Genomic DNA, 19029 nt, shown 5'->3' on the forward strand with positions numbered 1-19029 from the left:
CATTAAAACAATCAATAGTCTTGGTATAAATTATGTATTTAGGTATATATGCACCAAGTTTAATAATACTTAGACTTTGTTTAAGATGGTAATCTGAAAAGGTTAAACTATTATGATTTTTTCCTACTGAAGTAGTTTGAGAATAAGTTTACCTAGAAAGAAATGTTGCCTTGCATATCCCAGTCTTAGCGATGATATACTATTCAGTAGGGATAAATTTTCTCTTCTAAATGTTTTTTTAACCATTTCTCATAAGTAATTGAAAAATTATTTACTGTTCAAATGTAACAAGTTTTGCATTATAATTTATGAAAGTCTAACTTTTTAAATATTCTGAAAAATTCTATTTCACTTTAGCAAAGGGGTAACAATCTCAAATTTTGACATATTGTTGAAACCAGCAAGTTTAAATAAAATTGACGAGTGCTTCCCAGTCGTTTATTATAACTGTTCTAATCTGACAGCAGGCATGGTTAGAGAAGTGCCAGATGTCAACACCTTTCATTTATTTTCAGAACGATAAACACAGTGTTGAGGAAAGTCATAAATACAGCAGATTGTAAAGAAATCTCCAAAAATGACATGCATTTTTGGAGCAGTGAATAGTTTCAAACTTAAGTAAGATTTCCTAATATTGTTGTTGTTGCTGTTGTTTTTTTCGCCTTCTCTAGGAACTCGAAGAGTAGAGGAGCCTGAGTGTTTTTTGTGAACTACCATTGTTCTGTAGATATTTGTAGCGGTGGCTTGTAACAGTAATTAACACTGACTGCTGTGACATTTCATTTGGAAAAATACTTATTGTAGAAAAGAGAAGACAGCAGTCTAATTTTTAAAGAATATGAACTTTAATTAATTTCTTTGAGTTGACTAAAATTTTTCTGGATTTTTCATTAAATCATAATATTCCCTATTTACAACTATTACTTTCTATTTTCTTCCCTCCACTGTCTTCCTGTTCTTAAATCTTTTCGTTAATGGTTTGAGTGAGCTATTCTTTCTAGGATTAAACGTCATACTTACTACAACGGTCACCAATATCATAACTCATCTGAGGAATTGCTGAGAACAAGACATTCTCCTGGCAAGCCTGGAAATCGCTTGTGACTTGGAAGGCAAGCCACCAAGTAACTCAGTAATCCTGGAGGAACAAAGTTCAGTCCTGTAGTAGTAAGGCTGATGTTAAACATTAAGCATTTTATGGCAGTTCCTTAAAGGATTAGTGGAGAAAAATTGCATTTAATATTTTGAAGATCATTTTTTTACCGTACTTGAAGATCATGTCCTTGAGTACATACTCTGTTGGAACCTATGAGATCATCTCCCTAAGCACGCAGCCCCTGCATGTCTTTGCTTTCTGCCCATTATGTATCTTCTCAATAAAAGGACTCTGCGAGAAGTGCTCAGGGCTATCCTGCACCGATGGTCAGCCTCACCTCTTGCAGTGTGTACCGTCAATCTGTGTCTCGTGTGATCATTTATATGGTTGCAACAATTCTTTCTGGTAAGCAAGGTGTTCCATTTAGATGTGGACATTTAAAGAAATATTTTATTCCTCTTGCAAAAAGTTATTAAAGTTATTACAACTTCAATTAGACATTTAGTAACTAATTTTATTTCTTTTTAATCTTGGCAAACAACCCCCAAACTGTGCTTATTGTAGTGTAACATACAAGTCCTTTGCAATATAGTATCCTACATGAGAGTAGCAGGAGCTTTATGAACATTTCAAAACTGCCGTTTTCAAATACCTAGCACTAGCATACATACATATATATGCACACATGCACACTTACACATATGTATTTGCATACCTAGGTACATGTATTTATCATCTTGTTGTGAGATGCATTATCTATTTTGAATCTGGAATCAGAGTTGGTGAAAATGTAAACAATTTGTTTCAAAAAGGCATTCTACAAAAATTAAAGCTATACAGAAAAGAAAAGGATAGTAGGTGCAATAAAGATATGAGTATTGTGTTAGCTGGAAGAATCAAAGGTATGTTGTAGTTTGTGATTTCATAAGAGGAGCAGTTTGGGTAGATGATGCCTCTAAGTTTATGTCATTATTATAGGAGGCTAAAACAGTGTAAGTGAAGGTTGCTTAAAAAAATTATCATATTCTGAAGTTTGCTTTATGCAATGTTTAAAATTAATTGGGGCATGGATTTGTACTGTGTTAGTCTAGATAGCTAACTTCCCCAGAATTCTTGTATTTGCATAGTCTCCGATTAGCATCAGACATAAGTCACAGGAGATATTTAATGTGGGAATTGTGGCACTTAAGTGGAGCAGCAAGGGCCTTCTGTGTGTGCTGGGAAGGTGTGTGCAGGACAGGAGGAGTTGTTGCGATCGCTCCTGTCCACACACGCTGTCAACATTCATCTGGGGGCTCACTTGTTTGTGTGGATAGCTATGTGGCACATAGTTCCGCCTTTCCTCTGGAATCTTCTCATGCAATTTCTTAAATCCTAGTGTAGCTTTCCTGATGAAACAATCTGATTTCTGCTGGAAGATGCCCCAAATAGAAGTTGGAGGATTAGAGATTGACTCGGGTTGAGTCCCTTACTGTGAATTCCACACTCACAGGTTGACGGCTTCCCTTGCCTTAGGTATTTATGCCCATCCTTCCTTAGGAATTGCGTGTCCCACACAGCGAAAATGGCCTCACAAAAACTATATATTCAGTCTTACAATAGTGTTGGGAAAAACCCACTTAACAAATGCTATTTAACATTTTCATGGGAATGCAAACACACATATACACGCATATGGTCTAGTGGGAGATTCTGCTTGTCTCACTAAACCTTGACTGCTATGACTTCTTAAGACATTCTATAATTTTAATATACCTGCTTATCTTAAATACATTTGTGAAAACTTTGTTCCCTCATCTCTATTGTTTTATTCTGTTTCCCTTGCTAGTCATCAAGTACTTTTGAAGGTAGAAATTTAGAATAAATCCTGGCATAAATTCTGGCATGACTGAAAGAATAATACAACTTTGAGAAGTATGGTGTTTAGCCCATTAGAAGATTTTTCTTTATGATAGAATGAGATCTGTCATTCATAGCTAAATACCGTTGTCATCTTATGTTCATGAAATACAGCATGAAATAGTGCAAAGATAATGGGCTATGGAATTTAGAACCGGGTTCTAAACTCAAAATGAAGCATCTATCACAGCATAATCTTTAATTGTGCATATTCTTCATGGGCTACAATTTCCTCTTTGTAATAGAAAGAAAAAATAACTTCTTAAAATGTGCATGTGTATGTGTAAATTGTTGATAATATCCGTAAGTAATCTGACAATTGTACTGAGAGGAGTTTTACCACCTCTAACTCCAATGTCAAAAGTTCAGCCTCCATATCTCTTTATATCTGTTTAATTACCTAATTTCATAGCATTTGATAATTATTTAACTTGTGGTATTATGTTTAGTTTGTTTTATCTTATTTCTAGCTATACAGTATATGGATGAAAGCTCTTTGTTCTCAAGTGGTTTGCTGAAAAAAATGACATGATATAGGTTGATTAATAGGAAAAAAGATACACAAATTTATTTAATGTGTATATATGAGAACCTTCATAACGAAAACTCCAAAATACAGGGAAACTGTTTGTTTTTACACTTAGGTTCAATACAGTACAGATAGCCATGTAGAAATATGATTGGAGAATATGATTGGACAAAAGGGTATGTTTTAATGCTGACAGACTGAGCGTGAAGCCCAGCAAGATCTGTCTGTCTGTTACCTGTCTCTCTAAGCAAACTTCCTTTCACTCTGGGTCTGGGCCAGGACGCTGTCTGGAGTGGGGGTCTTCTGACCTACAATCAAACACAGTAAGTGAGATAATTTATTTATGGTCAGTTTTCACACAGAATATTTTTAGTATTTATGGCTGGATATTAAGAAAAGGGGTTCTGGTTTCTACCACCTAAGGTGGAAAGGGGGATTCTTTCATAGTTTTATGGCTAGCCTAAGGGAAGATTGGGACTGAAAGTGAGGGGAAAAGAGAAGGTTAGAGAAATGTTTTACTTCTGAGAACTCAATTTTGGGGTGCTGTTTTCTGAGTCCCATCATTAATATTCCCTATTCCTACAAGCATTGATATACTGATGATTTCATTACTTCCTCTAATCCATGTCTTACTGGATTTTCAAAGCTAACAGCATTTAGCCATGACATTTCTATTTACATTGCATATGTAAGAAGAATATATATGAACCATGACACTGTCACATAATTTTGTCTTAGATTGTCTTCCACAGAATTTCTCTCTCTCTCTCTCTCTCTTTTTTTTTTTTTTTGGTAATTAAAGAAATTTCTCTATGCTACTACAATAATTCCAACATTGTTAGTTTTTGTTTAGGTTTTCCTTTAAAATGTTATTTCCCCAGGGTAATACCTATATGCTGGTTCACATTCTATTTCTACAAATTTATCTTCTTGACTTGTTCATATATCCTTTCTTGACATCTTACTTGGTAATCCATTTTCATATGTGGTAAAAATTCAAACTGGGGTAACAAGAACATTAAAAAATAGCCAGTGCAGTTTACCAGTTGATATTTTCAAGCCAATATAATTTGGCTATATATATAATGGAGGAAGGCATAAAATATTAATTGGTTGTTCCATTTGATTCAATTGCTTACACATAAGTTTTATTGTCCCGCCCTATGTATGTGTGCTCTTGCAGATACCAAATAATTAACTTTAGATTAATTTGTCTCAGACATCACAGCAATGATACATGCATTCAACTCTAATTACGGTATGAGACAGAACCATAGAAAACATTCTGTACAATCCTAATGATACTATTTATTAGGTGTTTCAACTTTTCAATCACTTGTGAGGAACCAGCTAAATATGATCAGAGGTAAGTCTCTTCTCAGAAAAGAATAGATAATTCAAGGCAGTGTCTTGATATAACTATTTTTAAAAAGGAGTCATTACAAAAGTTGTATTGATGCCTCTGAATAGAAGAAATTACAGAGTAAGAACTTAGTTCTATGACTAGTATAATAACTGTTTCTAACTAATATGTTTTGAATTATTAACATGTGTTAGACAGAGTGCTATATAATTTTCATGTGTTAGTAATTTCTTTCAAGGTAGATACTTCTAAACTCTGAGAGTACAATGAATTAAATAGATTAAAATTTTATTTAAATGTCCAGTCAAATAATATCTAGGGACACAGGGACAGGGGGCCCCAAGTTGTGAAAACATCTTATGAAATTTTGTAATTCTTTTTCAACTTTTTCTTGGATGTTGTTCTCTGTTTTTTTTGTTGTTGTTGTTGTTATTTTTATATGATTTATTTTGTTATAGTAAATTAGTACATCTTCCCTTCTCGGTACAGCCTCTTGGACTTCATCAAATAGTATTTTAATTAAATTCTGTATTTTACTTTTACCTCACATTTTTCCTAATATAATTTTAAATTTCCTCATAACTGTGTATACGTATAGGGTAGAGAATATTTCAGTACATTTATAAAACACATAATAATTAAGTCAGAGTCATCAGTCTATCCATGACCTCAAACATTTACCAATTCTTTGTGTTCGGAATATCTAAAATCCTTTCTTCTAGATATTGGAAAGTACATAATAGGTCTGGCACGGTGGCCAACTCCTGTAATTGTAGCACTTTAGGAGATTGAGAGAGGAGGCTTACTTGAGTCTAGTAGTTTGAGACCTGCCTAAGCAACCAATAAGAGACTTGGTCTTTATAAAACAGCAAAATTAGCAGGTTTGCTTGTGCACCCCCATAGCCCCAGCTACTCAGGAGGCTAAGGAAGGAGGGTGACCTGAGCCAGGAATTCTAGACTGCAGTAAACTATGATGATGCACATCATACTCCTGTACTCTAGCCCCAGCAACAGAGTAGACCCTGACTCAAAAATAAGGAAATAAAATAAATAAATAAATAATTTTATTCACCCTGTAATGCTATACAGAACACTAAAACTTATTTCTCTCGTCTAGATGTACTTTTGTGTTTATTAAACAAATTAATGTTGAATTTGTATGTGTTACAAAGTCAAACTGGGGTAAAAAGCAGGTACTCCCCTGTACCCGCTCCACCCTTTAGTAACCTTAAGAGTTCTACTCTCTACTTTTATGACAGCACCACTTTTAGCTTCCATATATAAGTGAGAGGATGTATCTTCCTGTGCTTGGCTTATTTCACACAACATACTGTCCTCCAGTTACATCCGTGTTGCTGTGAATGGCAAGATTTTCTTCCTTATTATGACTAACTAGTATTCCATTGTGTGTGTGTGTGTGTGTGTGTGTCTATACCACAGTTAGAAGGAATAAGTCGAAGAGATCTAGTGCCATCAGTATGGCTATAGTTAATGTATATTGTATTTTTTTAAATGCTAAAGGACTGGAAATGTTCTGAAACAAAATTAATAACTATATGAGGTGATACTGAAAATGAATTATAACATTTATTTATGTCTCAAGGCAGGTCTGTGAATAAGGGTAAGAGTTGCTATTGTGGTTGAAATGTGGGTGAAGGTCTTTGCTTTCCTTCACTGTTCTTCAGAAACTCTTGAATCCAAAGAACCTAGAAGGCATGAAGAAAAAAAAACCCAAAACTAAATGTAGTATCAGAAACCTCATAGCATAAACTTAACAAATATATTATTTGGACAAGTGACTTATGTTTTTGAAAATCAGTTGCCTTACCATAACAATATGATTTTCATATGGAGTATCAGGAAGTTGGAATTAAATGATGTAAGTGAAATGTCTGACACAAATATTTTTCATAGAAATGATATATTTAATCATGTCCGTATTTAATAGGAATATGATATTAATGAAATACAAGCTATGCTTTATTATTTAAGAAAATAATGGCATTATACTTAAAATACTAATCAAATTTTATTTAATCTATATTTTGCATTCTAAAAATATCATTGCAATATGATATTTTGCATGTGGTTGCATGTAAAAATTTACAAATCTCTCTAGTAGAATAAATTTCCTGTAAGTGTCCTTCTCCTTTAATTACTGGTGTTCATTCTCGAAAGAAAATACATCACACCAATCAAATTGCAGATGTAATAATGAAAAAGCAAAACTGCGCAGTGTGTTTTGAACACCTCTGTAACTTGACAGCTATTACCTGACTAAAAAGAAAATAGGTAGGATTATTTACAACTGCAGAAATTGCTGCTGAATTAAAATTGACATTAAAGACACCTGTCCTTTGACAACCCTCCCCTTCTCCCCCCATGGGCAACAGTGCTACCATGTCAGTGTAAATAACTCCTCCCAAATGACAGCCTCGCAGGAGAAACTGTTGCCTATAATATCACAAAAAGTAACGAGAGCAAAAGATTTTCTGCAAGAGCATGAGCCTTTTCTATGCAATACACTAACAAAGCTTGAACCAAGTCGCCTGGGAAGTACACTGTGGAAAATTGCACAGAAACTGCACATCAGCAAAACGTCTTGGCAGGAAATGGCTGGACATGCAGAAGTGCAATCACTGTTTTATTTATTTGCTACTCTCGGGAACTCTAATATGAAAGTGACTAATATGGTATAATAGTTCCCAGAACCAATTAATTAATCATAGTCTGCCATTAATAGATACATTCCTTGGGTGGACTATTTCATGCTCAGGGAAATGAAACCATTTTATGATGATAAAGTTTCCCTAGTCAAAAGTGCTTTAAATTCACAGCCTCACACTCTTAACTAGGTGGGTATTTCCCAAACAAGACATTTATTTTCCTAAGATCTACAGGTGATTTCTAGAAGGAAATAAGTGCTCATGTGAAATTAAAGAACAGTTCTTTCTATTGTCTTCTTACACAATGCATCAACAAAAAAACATTTAGTGCATTGGTTTTATTTCCTAGATGGATTAAGTGGAGTTCAGAAAGTTTAAATGATTTGTAAATTATGGTAGGGTTGATAAGAAGAAACATTGCTTTGGCAGTGCAAGTTTCTGCCTGGAAGTTTCTTTAGACCACATACTTTCCTCTACAGATCATGATTATAACTAGATTTAGAAAATCAAATTGTGAAACAACATGGGCTTTTTATGACCATGTGATCAAGAACAATGAAGACAGATACATTTAAATAATTTTTCTATGTTTACTTAATTTGTCTATGACTACATTGTGAATTATAAATGCTTTAAATTTAATTGTATTTTCCAAATGTGAGTTTAAAAGACACCTTTAAAATCGTTTGGTGCTTTCACCACAAAAATTATATATATGTAAAATAATGTATATGTTCATTATCTAGATTTAGTCATTCAGCAAATGTCTGTATATACTTTAAAACAACATGTTGCACATAATAAATAAAATTTAATCTTACATTTAAAAATAATAATGATAAAATTGTGTCTTAGACAAATAGTCACTGATTTTGGAGAGAATGTTCATAAATTTCAATGACTCAATTTATAGTAAAAGGAAATATCAATCTTTTTTAGTAATAGCTGTAGTATTTCCATCTCTGTAATTAATTATGGAGTAAATTTTTATGCTTCTTTTCTATACTCAAAAAATACCTCGCAGAATAATGGAGATACCAGTTTTTTCTGTAGATATTATGAGGTAAGCTGGATGAATTGTGGAGAGACTTCATAGCACACACCCATGCAGCAATTTACCCTCTAGTCCCATTCAGATATCTCTTTCCTTTAAAACGTTGTCTTTTCCTCCCCTGATTCTTTGTTCCAGGATTCTCTCGAGATCCTATGGGAAGAACATACATTGATGGCCAAGATGGCTTAGAAGGGCAACAGACTAGTATTGCCCTTGGATCCTATGTTTACCCTGATAATAAAATCTACCCCACTAAACTAAGTTAAACTAAGAATGATTTGTACATAAGATGCCTGCAACATGTTTTGCACATCTAGCTCACTGTGCTGACTGTGATAATGGTGACAAAAAGTGGCCAGAGACAAACAGAGAGCAAAAACTCTTAGTCCATTGTGCCTAATCTCCGTCATCCTTGCCCCATACAGTATGTAACATGCAGTGTAACTACCAATGAGTTTAGGATTAGATTCTCACTTTTGTCTTCTGACCAATTTGCCTTTCTGGAATTTATGTGTTGTAGATATATCTAGAAAATAAGCATCTAAAATCCTGGCTGAGTCCTGTCTCTCTCCTAGATCATCCTCCTCAGGTTATATTTATATTTCTTTTCCACCAGCATCCCAGAGAATAGCCTAGCCTTCTTAATGATGTATTAACTTGATATAACTGTCAGGGTGCTTTTGCTCAGTGGACTAACTAACAGCAGGCTTCAGGGACCATTTATGTCAATGTTCATAGATTGGTAGATGCAGTTATGACAAGTGGCTTTTCTGTGTGCAGGCTTGTGCTTGATTGCTAGATGCTTTAGTTTTATTGTTAAATGATGCTGAGTGTACACATTCATTCATAATCTACAACATTTCTAGGTAAAATTTATGATGCCCTAATAATGAGGTAAACATTTAAGAATAATTTTTTTTTTAAAGTGCCAAATCTCAATTCCCAAACTGTGAATTTTTATTTATTTGTAGGCAGCCCATAAAAGCATATCAGAGATATGCATGTATTTTAATAAGATTCAAAATGATTGTCTTATACGAGAAATAATTGTAAGTGCCCCAAATAAAGTACCATGAGTGTATTTTTCTAACTGCCACAGATTCTTTAGTTAAGCAGAATCTCGGTGTTCTAGTAATCCACTGAACATATTTGAAAAACTGTCGGTGTCGCTCGGCCGCCGACCAGCAGGGACGAACACACCAACGCAAACAGCTTTCAGCAAGTTTATTATCGGGGGCAAGCAGCTTGTCCAGGGAGAGCAGGATGGAAAAGCTCTAACCTTGTTTACAGCACTCTATATTTATACTCTAGGACACTTCCTGTTGTCGGTTTCTTGACCTAGATATCTCTCCAATGAGCGCAAAGGGCACGGGGCGACAAGGTTGTTGCCAGGGCGCAGCCTGCCTAAAGTAGGTTGCCTAAAGGTTGTCTAAAGTACGCCTTCGCCATCCTGTTTTTGTGCCTGATCGATACATTGTGCAAGGGCCCTCCACATCTCCCCCTTTTTATTTATTTATTGCGAGTTGTGACCATGCCTGTCTTAGGTTGTCCCCCTGTCTGAGTATAGTCTTACCCGTCATGGAGGGTACAGGCAGCGGTGGCCTGTCCTCTGTCTTAGGTTGATCTACATGGGGGGGGGGGATCTTACCCATCATTGGCTACTGGTCCAGCATGCTAATCCAGATTTGGGGGGAACCTCCTGCTTGGAGGGCGAGGAGGGCCTGCTGGACGATGACGCGGTCTCGTTGTTGTCTTTGGCTGAGGGTAAGGAGAAGTTTGACGCAAAAGACTATGGCAACTAAAAGTATAATACTTAAAGCTGCCGTGCCGGCCCAATTGCGGGCATGGGAGAGCAAACTAGTTACTTTTCCTAGAATATCGCAAGCGGTAATTACTTGTACTGGATTGCTATTGATACTAACAATATGATTCAACATTTGGTGGGTGAGGTTTTCAAATTCTACATCCCAGCTCCCCAGAAGGTAACGGGATAGTTGCAAGGAAGCATTACGCAGGGTACCATTAGGTTCAAAAGTTATGGGGGTAACACACAAGGAGGGCAGGGGAACTAAACAACCAAAGGAAAGGTATCTCTCCATATCATCTATTTGTTGTTGTAAAATGTCCACTCTTTGATTGACCAATAACAGTCCAGCGCGAAGGTGTCCATCCGCGGCGGTTTGGATGCGCAGGGCCTCCACAACTGAGGCGGACAATTGGTTGACAGCGGTAACAGTAGGGACTGCGGTGGCAAGGGCAGCAGTTGCAGTGGCGGAGGCAGTGAGGGCTGTGGCGATGGCCGTGACAATGGCAGCGGTGACTCCGAAGTCGCGCTTCGATGTGGCTCCATGGGCGCGGCTTCATCGCGTGAGGGGTTCACTGGACGGGTGAGTCTTTCCGGGACCCACACCGGGGAGCTCTGGTCCTGTGGAGAAACACAAACTGCACCTTGGTTCCAGATGAGAACCGGGTCTGGGCCACGTCAGTGGCCAGTTAACAAATTTTTAAATGAAATTATTAATGAATTTTTGAATGAATTTTTTTTTTGTCGTTTATGCGGCTATTCATGCGGCTATTCGGCGAAAGGCCAGGGTAGCTCCCCCTTTTTTATTTATTTGTGAGTTGTAAGGGGAGGCTACTGTCACTGCCTTCACAAAAGCCTTGGCAGTTTTACCTTTCAAAGGGGTACCATTGCGTTTCAACAGTACCTGCAGTGGGGCCTGAAGCCGCACTCGGTAGGTTTCATCCCCCCACTCTCTGTTCAAGAACCCAACGGCCGTGCTCTTAACTCCACCGGCCATTAGATGAGTGAACAAGGACAGGTAACGAACCTCTGTTCTCACTCAGACTCAAGACGGATAGACAAAAAAAAGGTTACGAACACCAGATAGTACACACACTTAACAAAAGACTAACACCCGCCACTATGGTCATGGCCAATGCCCTGTGTACACAATCCCCCGCTTTGATCGCGGGCCCTCGCTTTTGTCGCAAGCTGGATCCCTTCTCCTCGGAAGGACTCTACTTTGTAATCCCTGCGGCCACCGCAGAAGTCTCCCTCACCACTTATTTACATGCTGGGACTACCCAGACAATCCCCGGCACGGGGGGCAGCTTACCTGGCAGCTGAAAGCAGGCTCGAGAGGAATTCCCGGGTTTCGGCACCAGTTGTTGGTGTTGCTCGGCCGCCGACCAGCAGGGACGAACACCAACGCAAACAGCTTTCAGCAAGTTTATTATTGGGGGCAAGCAGCTTGTCCGGGGAGAGCAGGATGGAAAAGCTCTAACCTTGTTTACAGCACTCTATATTTATACTCTAGGACACTTCCTGTTGTCGGTTTCTTGACCTAGATATCTCCAATCAGCGCAAAGTGCACGGGGCGACAAGGTTGTTGCCAGGGCGCAGCCTGCCGAGCAGGTTGCCTAAAGTACGCCTCCGCCATCCTGTTTTTGTGCCTGATCGATACATTGTGCAGGGGCCCTCCACAAAAAACAATAATTTGGGTGGCGCCTGTGGCTCAAGGAGTAGGGCACCAGTTCCACATGCCGGAGGTGGCGGGTTCAAACCCAGCCCCGGCCAAAAAACCACAAAAATAAAACAACAATAATTTACAATAATCTACATTTGTGTTTTGCTAGTCACTGGTCGTGGTTCTGACATTAGAGGATAAACGTAACAGTCAAAAGTATCTAGTCTTGTTGCATTTATATGTTAATGGATAAAAGTGAAAGTAGGTCTTTTAAAAATATATAGAGTGTCAGTTCTAAGGAGGAATACAGGCAAAGAACAGAAATGAAAGGAGCTTAGAGAAACTTAGTAAAATGATCAAGAAGGCACCATTTTTGAGGAAATATTTGGGCAAAATTAATGGACAAGGTAAGTTAGTGAGGCATGTAACTATTTATAGAAAGAAAACTTCATTCACAGAAACAAGTAAAAGGAAGAAAGTTTGGAACTTTCAATAGCAGAGCTGAGCCTAGAATAGAAGGAATTAAGGAGAAATCTTAATCCTGAGAGCAAATAAGTAATGACTTATAGGCTGTGTCAGATTGTGTAGGGCCTTATTGTAAGACTCTTAAATTTTACTTTGAGTAGAGGTGGGAATAAGTGGGGAGTATTGAGCAGAAAAATGTTATAAGCAAGTCAGTTGGGGTAGCCCATTCTGAAAGGAGGATAGTATGACAATGCAAGAAATCCTAGTTTAGAACACAAGGGCAAATGTAAAGAAGAGGGGACAAATAGTGTCTGAATAAGATTGGAACAATAGGATTTTCCCAAGGATTAATTATTGTTGGATGCCCAAGAAGAGGAATTATGCATGAATCTAAGGTTATTAAATTAACCAACTGCAAAAGATGGCGTAGGTGACGATTTTGACAGCTGTATATATATTAAGTTTGAGATGTCCATTGAATATATAATTGGTGATGTTAGTAGGCATTTGAAAATACAGGAATCCTAAACTCAGGGGAACGTTCTGGCCTGGAGATAAAAAAAAAAAAAAAAAATTAAATAATTGGTGAATTTTTTTCCAGGCACATTTAGCTGCATGGGTACAGGTAAAGATTAGACAGGCCAATAGTGGATTTAAGATCATTGTTTTGGCAGTAGTATTCAGTAAGGCAAAGTAAAGGCAAATGATGAGATTTAAATGTTGATTTTTATATTATTATTATTATTTTTTTTTACATAGTCTTTGTTGCTTGGCTAGAAGACAGTGGTATGATCATAGTTTGATGTACTTGCAGATTCCTGGACTCTAAGAATTCTGTTCCCTGAGCCTCTCAAGTGTTGGGATTATAGGCATGTGCCCCCAAGCTTGGCTAATTTTTTAAGTTTTTTATAGAGACTGCATCTCACTATGTTGCCCAGGCTGGTCTTAAACTCATAGGCTCAAGGGAGTCTCCGCCTTGGCCTTCCAAAGTTCTGAGAGTACAGAAGTGAGGCACTTTGCCTTATCCCAATATTGATAATTCACTTTAATTTGTGCATAGTAGGTAGATAGGAGGTGAAGGGAGTATGGATATTAAAAAAATGGATAGAAATAGTAAATCACTGTTTCTGTTGGTGTTGACTGTTTCTAGAGCAAATAGAGATGCTGACATAACAAACACAACGTCATTATTATTATTAAACAGCCTTAAATTTACTGACTAAAATTGAAAAATATATTTGGAGTTGCATTTCATATAAAAAAAAAAAAAGAAACGTAGTAAACCTACAAAGTAATTATGCTTAAATCTACAGGAAATCATTTCAGAGTCATTCCCTATCACATTTTTATGACACTAAAATAAATCTATCAAATCATAATTACCCTTACAAAAGGTTTCAAGGTTGATGAAACAGAGAATCACAAATGAGAAAACGAAGGTAGAATTTAAATATCCCAGAGCCACTCAATTAGTCTCTTCCATCATTGGTAGAATATTGACAGGAATGCAAGATAATTTTCATTCAACTCCTGATTTTACAGAGAAAAACCTGAAAAACAGAATCATCAGTGACAGACGTCTCTTTCTGACCATATTTAATTAAGGTCAGATTGGTTTTTCAACCTGAAATGTTGTATGGAAATTCTCTTTAAGATATTGGTTTATATCGAAGAAGAACAAGACTGGATGCACATAATTCTATCTAGAAATTTGTCTCACATTTTATTTATCTCTCTAAGTTATTTTCAAAGAGAGCTGAGGGGGATGACAACATGAACTTTAATTGATTAACACATTAAGACTAAGTACATAGTGCAATAGCAGCCCCAGTCTTTCATGTAGTGAGATATATGCTTTATCTTGGCAGTCTTGTCAGAGCTCTATAAACACAAACATTTCAAAAGAAAAAGTTTTTTAAGCACTGGGGCATGATAGTTGAATTATATATGTTGATTCACCTAATAAACCTACCTTATTCTCTCCCAGAATATCAGCAGTCTTTATTTATTTATATTTATTTATTTATTCATTCATTTATTTACTTATTTATTTATGGTAGTATTATGACATTGGGTGTGTTTGCTTTTTATTTGCATGTTACTGTATCTGGAAAGTAAATGCAATACACATTAGGAAGTCTGGGCCTGTTGATTTTTATAACTATCTTTTTCATCACTGAAATGCTTTTAGCACATATTAACCAAGGCTTGAAAACATTTGGTTTATGCAAAGTAACACATGGTTACAAACTTTTAGAATGTGTTCTCCTCTTCAGTTTAATGAATTTACTATCATGCCCCTGTAATTTTGAGAAGTATAAGGGATAAGTAACATTTTGAAAGGGCTTTCAATTTAGATACAATTATTTAAGACTAATGATAATAGATCAGACAGCTGAAATTCCTATTTATTACTTTAGGGATATAGGGATAGACCAGCTTGAGTGATAGAGGTAGAGATGGAAACGGAGATAAAGAGAGATAGAGACAAACGTGCTGGTCACATTACTCCTTTAGCATTGTAACTCACCTCCAAAAGACTCCATTCCAGCAAGTGACCCTGCAAAAATTCCCAGGGAGTGCTGACCGTTATTTGATCTCAGATATTCTGGTAAGACAATAGAACATTGAAAGATATTAAAACAAGAAAAGTAACTTCTCAAACCACAAATTATCATCATATTAAAAAAAAGGGTTAATTATTATAAAACTCTATCTTGGGGAAAAATATAAAGCCCAATTTAGCTATCTTCAAAAGATGTTTTTCAACAGGTTTCTAATCAATCACTACAAACTTCTCATTAATGAGTTCTTATTTCAGTCCATAGGCATGTAGTAAAACCTATTTAACCACCGAAATAATTATAGTTGAAAGTGCAAATTGAAATTTTCTGTAAGAATTTTGTTGTTGGCTCGGCGCCTGTGGTTCAAGCGGCTAAGGCGCCAGCCACATACACCTGAGCTGGCGGGTTCAAATCCAGCCCAGGGCCCGCCAAATAACAATGATGGCTGCAACCAAAAAATAGCCGGGCGTTGTGGTGGGTGCCTGTAGTCCCAGCTACTTGGGAGGTGGAGGCAGGAGACTTGCTTAAGCCCAGGAGTTGGAGGTTGCTGTGAGCTGTGATGTCACAGCACTCTACCCAGGGCGACAGCTTGAGGCTCTGTCTCAAAAAAAAAAAGAATTTTGTTGTTACTATTGTAATTGAAGTAATGTTAAAATGTCAGTTAATCACCATACTAAAATAATGTTTAATGGTCATTTTTCTACTCAAGCTCTAGTCAAATAATAATGTATCACATGATGCATCAATTCTATCAAGTACTAATTTGATGAAAAGTACAACTTATCTAGTCACTAGATATTAAGAACATTTTCTAAAAAAAAATAGAATTAGGATTTACAAGTTTTACCTAGTATAGGCAGTTCCCAGGTTACAAACAAGATAGATTCTGTATGTTTGTTCTTAAGTTGAAGTTGTATGTATGTTGGAACAGGTAATTTAGCTGTTACCTGAAATAGCCTCCATTCATAAGTGTGACTTGTATGTGAGTTAATGTCTGTAACTTGAGGACTTCCTGTAATAGCCTCTATCTATTAAGTGGGATCTATACATAAATTAGATGTTTGGAATTTGGGGACTGCCTGTAACTAAAATTCTTTTTTTTTAATTTAATTATTTTTTTATTGTTGGGCATTTATTGAGGGTACAAGAAACCAGGTTACATTGATTGCATATGTTAGGTAATGACTCTTGTAATTAACTAAGTATAGAATGTGGATAGAAGGATTAGACTAAAAATAATTATCAACTACCACATTTGTATTGATGTATAAGTATTTTGCAAAACACAAGATTTTATAGTCTTATAGTAAACGACAGCTGTACTTATTCAAGTTCAATAGATAATAAGTAAAGTATTATAAAATGTTTCTTTAGATTTAAAAAGAAATATATCTAAGAATTTCATTTATATTAAGGAGCACTTCATTTCTGTCAGTGTACAAGATATATTAATATTATTTAGCAGCTCCCAATTATGATTTAAATTATATGTAAAATAGTATAAACAATTGTTATTATTATTTTTTTTTATTAGAGGAGCCACATAAATGTGGCCGCCTCAACTTTTTTTTTTTTTTTTTTTTTTTTATTGTTGGGGATTCATTGAGGGTACAATAAGCCAGGTTACACTGATTGCAATTGTTAGGTAAAGTCCCTCTTGCAATCATGTCTTGCCCCCATAAAGTATGACACACACCAAGGCCCCACCCCCTCCCTCCTTCCCTCTTTCTGTTCCCCCCCATAACCATAATTGTCATTAATTGTCCTCATATCAAAATTGAGTACATAGGATTCATGCTTCTCCATTCTTGTGATGCATTACTAAGAATAATGTGTTCCACATCCATTAGGATAATACAAAAGATGTAAAGTATCCATCTTTTTTTTAGTACCTGAAGAGTATTCCATGGTGTACGTATATTACATCTTGCTAGTCCATTCCTGGGTTGGTGGACATTTAGGCTGTTTCCACATTTTGGTGATTATAAATGGAGCTGTGATAAACAGTCTAGTGCAAGTGTCCTTATGGTAAAAGGATATTTTTTTTCCTTCTGAGTACATGCCCAGCAATGGGATTGCAGAATCAAATGGGAAGTCTAGATTGAGTTCTTTGAGGATTCTCCATACTTCCTCCCAAAAAGATTGTATTAGCTTACAGTCCCACCAGCAGTGTAAAAGTGTTCCCTTCTCTCCACATCCACACCAGAAACTGCAGTTTTGAGACTTCGTGATGTGGGCCATTCTCACTGGGGTTAGATGATATCTCAGGGTGGTTTTGATTTGCATTTCCCTAATAATTATGAACACTGAGCATTTTTTCATATGTTTTTTAGCCATTCATCTGTCCTCTTTAGAGAAGGTTCTATTCATTTCTCTTGCCCAGTGATATAAGGAATTGTTGGCTCTTTTTATGTTGATTAATTTGAGTTCTCTGTAGATTCTAGTTATCAAGCTTTTGTCTAATTCAAAATATGTAAATATCCTTTCCATTGTGTAGATTGTCTATTTGCTTTGGTTGTTGTCTCCTTAGCTTTACAGAAGCTTTTCAGTTTAATGAAGTCCTATTTGTTTATTTTTGTTGTTGTTGGGATTGCCATGGAAGTCTTCCTCATAAAGCCCTTCTCCAGGTTGATAGCTTCCAGTGTTTTTCCCACAATTTCTTCAAGGATTTTAATTGTTTCATGCCTTAGATTTAGGTCTTTTATCCATCTTGAATCATTTTTTGTGAGGGGAGAAAGGTGCGGGTCCAATTTCAATCTTTTACATGTAGATATCCTGTGTTCCCAGCAAAATTTATTGAATAGGGACTCTTCCCCCAGTGTATGTTCTTGTTTGGTTTATGGAAGATTAGGTGGATGTAAGATGTCAGTTTCATTTCCTGGTTTTCTATTAGGTTCCAAATGTCTATGACTCTTTTTTTGTGCCAATACCATGCTATTTTCATCACTATGGCCTTGTAGTACAGCCTAAAGTCTTACTAGAAACATAAAAGTAAAATCTAGTAACCTCAATCAGGAATGATGAAGGGGAAATAACAAAGGATGCCACCGAGATACAGGAGATTATCTCTGAATACTACAAGAAACTGTATGCCCAGAAATTTGACAATATTGAGGAAATGGATGAATACTCTGAATCACACCCTTTCCTTAGACTTCATAAAGATGAAATAGACCTTCTGAACAGATCAATTTCAAGCACTGAGATCAAAGAAACAAAAAAATTTCTCCCAAAAAAAGAATGGTCCAAATGGCTTCCCACCAGATTTCTGTCAAACTTTCAAAGAAGAGTTTATACCCATGCTGCAGAAATTATTCCAAAAACTTGAGGAGAAAGGAATCTTTCCCAACACATTCTATGAAGCAAACATCACCCTGATACCAAAACCAGGAATAGACTTAGCTAAAAAGGAGAACTACAGACCAGTTTCACTATTGAATAGAGATGCAAAAATTCTCAATAAAATCCTAGCCAATAGATTACAGCTTATCATTAAAAAAGTCATACATCAAGATCAAGTAGGTTTTATCCCAGGGTTGCAAAGCTGGTTTAACATACCCAAGTCCATAAACATAATTCACCATATCAACAGGAGCAAAAACAAAGACCATGTGATCCTCTCAATAGATGCAGAAAAAGATTTCAATAAAATTCAACATCCTTTCCTCATTAGAATGCTGAGGAATATAGGCAATGGTGGCATGTTCTTTAAACTGATCGGAGTCATCTATGACAAAGCCACAGCTAATATTATACTGAATGGAATAAAACTGAAAGCTTTCCTACTCAGGACTGGAAGAAGATAAGGATGTCCTCTATCACCACTACTATTCAACATAGTGCTGGAAGTTCTAGCTAAAACAGTCAGGCAAGAGATGGAAATTAAGGGCATCAAAATGGGGGCAGAGGAGGTCAAACTCTTC

Source organism: Nycticebus coucang, chromosome 10 (assembly GCF_027406575.1).
Source record: "Nycticebus coucang isolate mNycCou1 chromosome 10, mNycCou1.pri, whole genome shotgun sequence".
Classification (NCBI taxonomy): domain Eukaryota; kingdom Metazoa; phylum Chordata; class Mammalia; order Primates; family Lorisidae; genus Nycticebus; species Nycticebus coucang.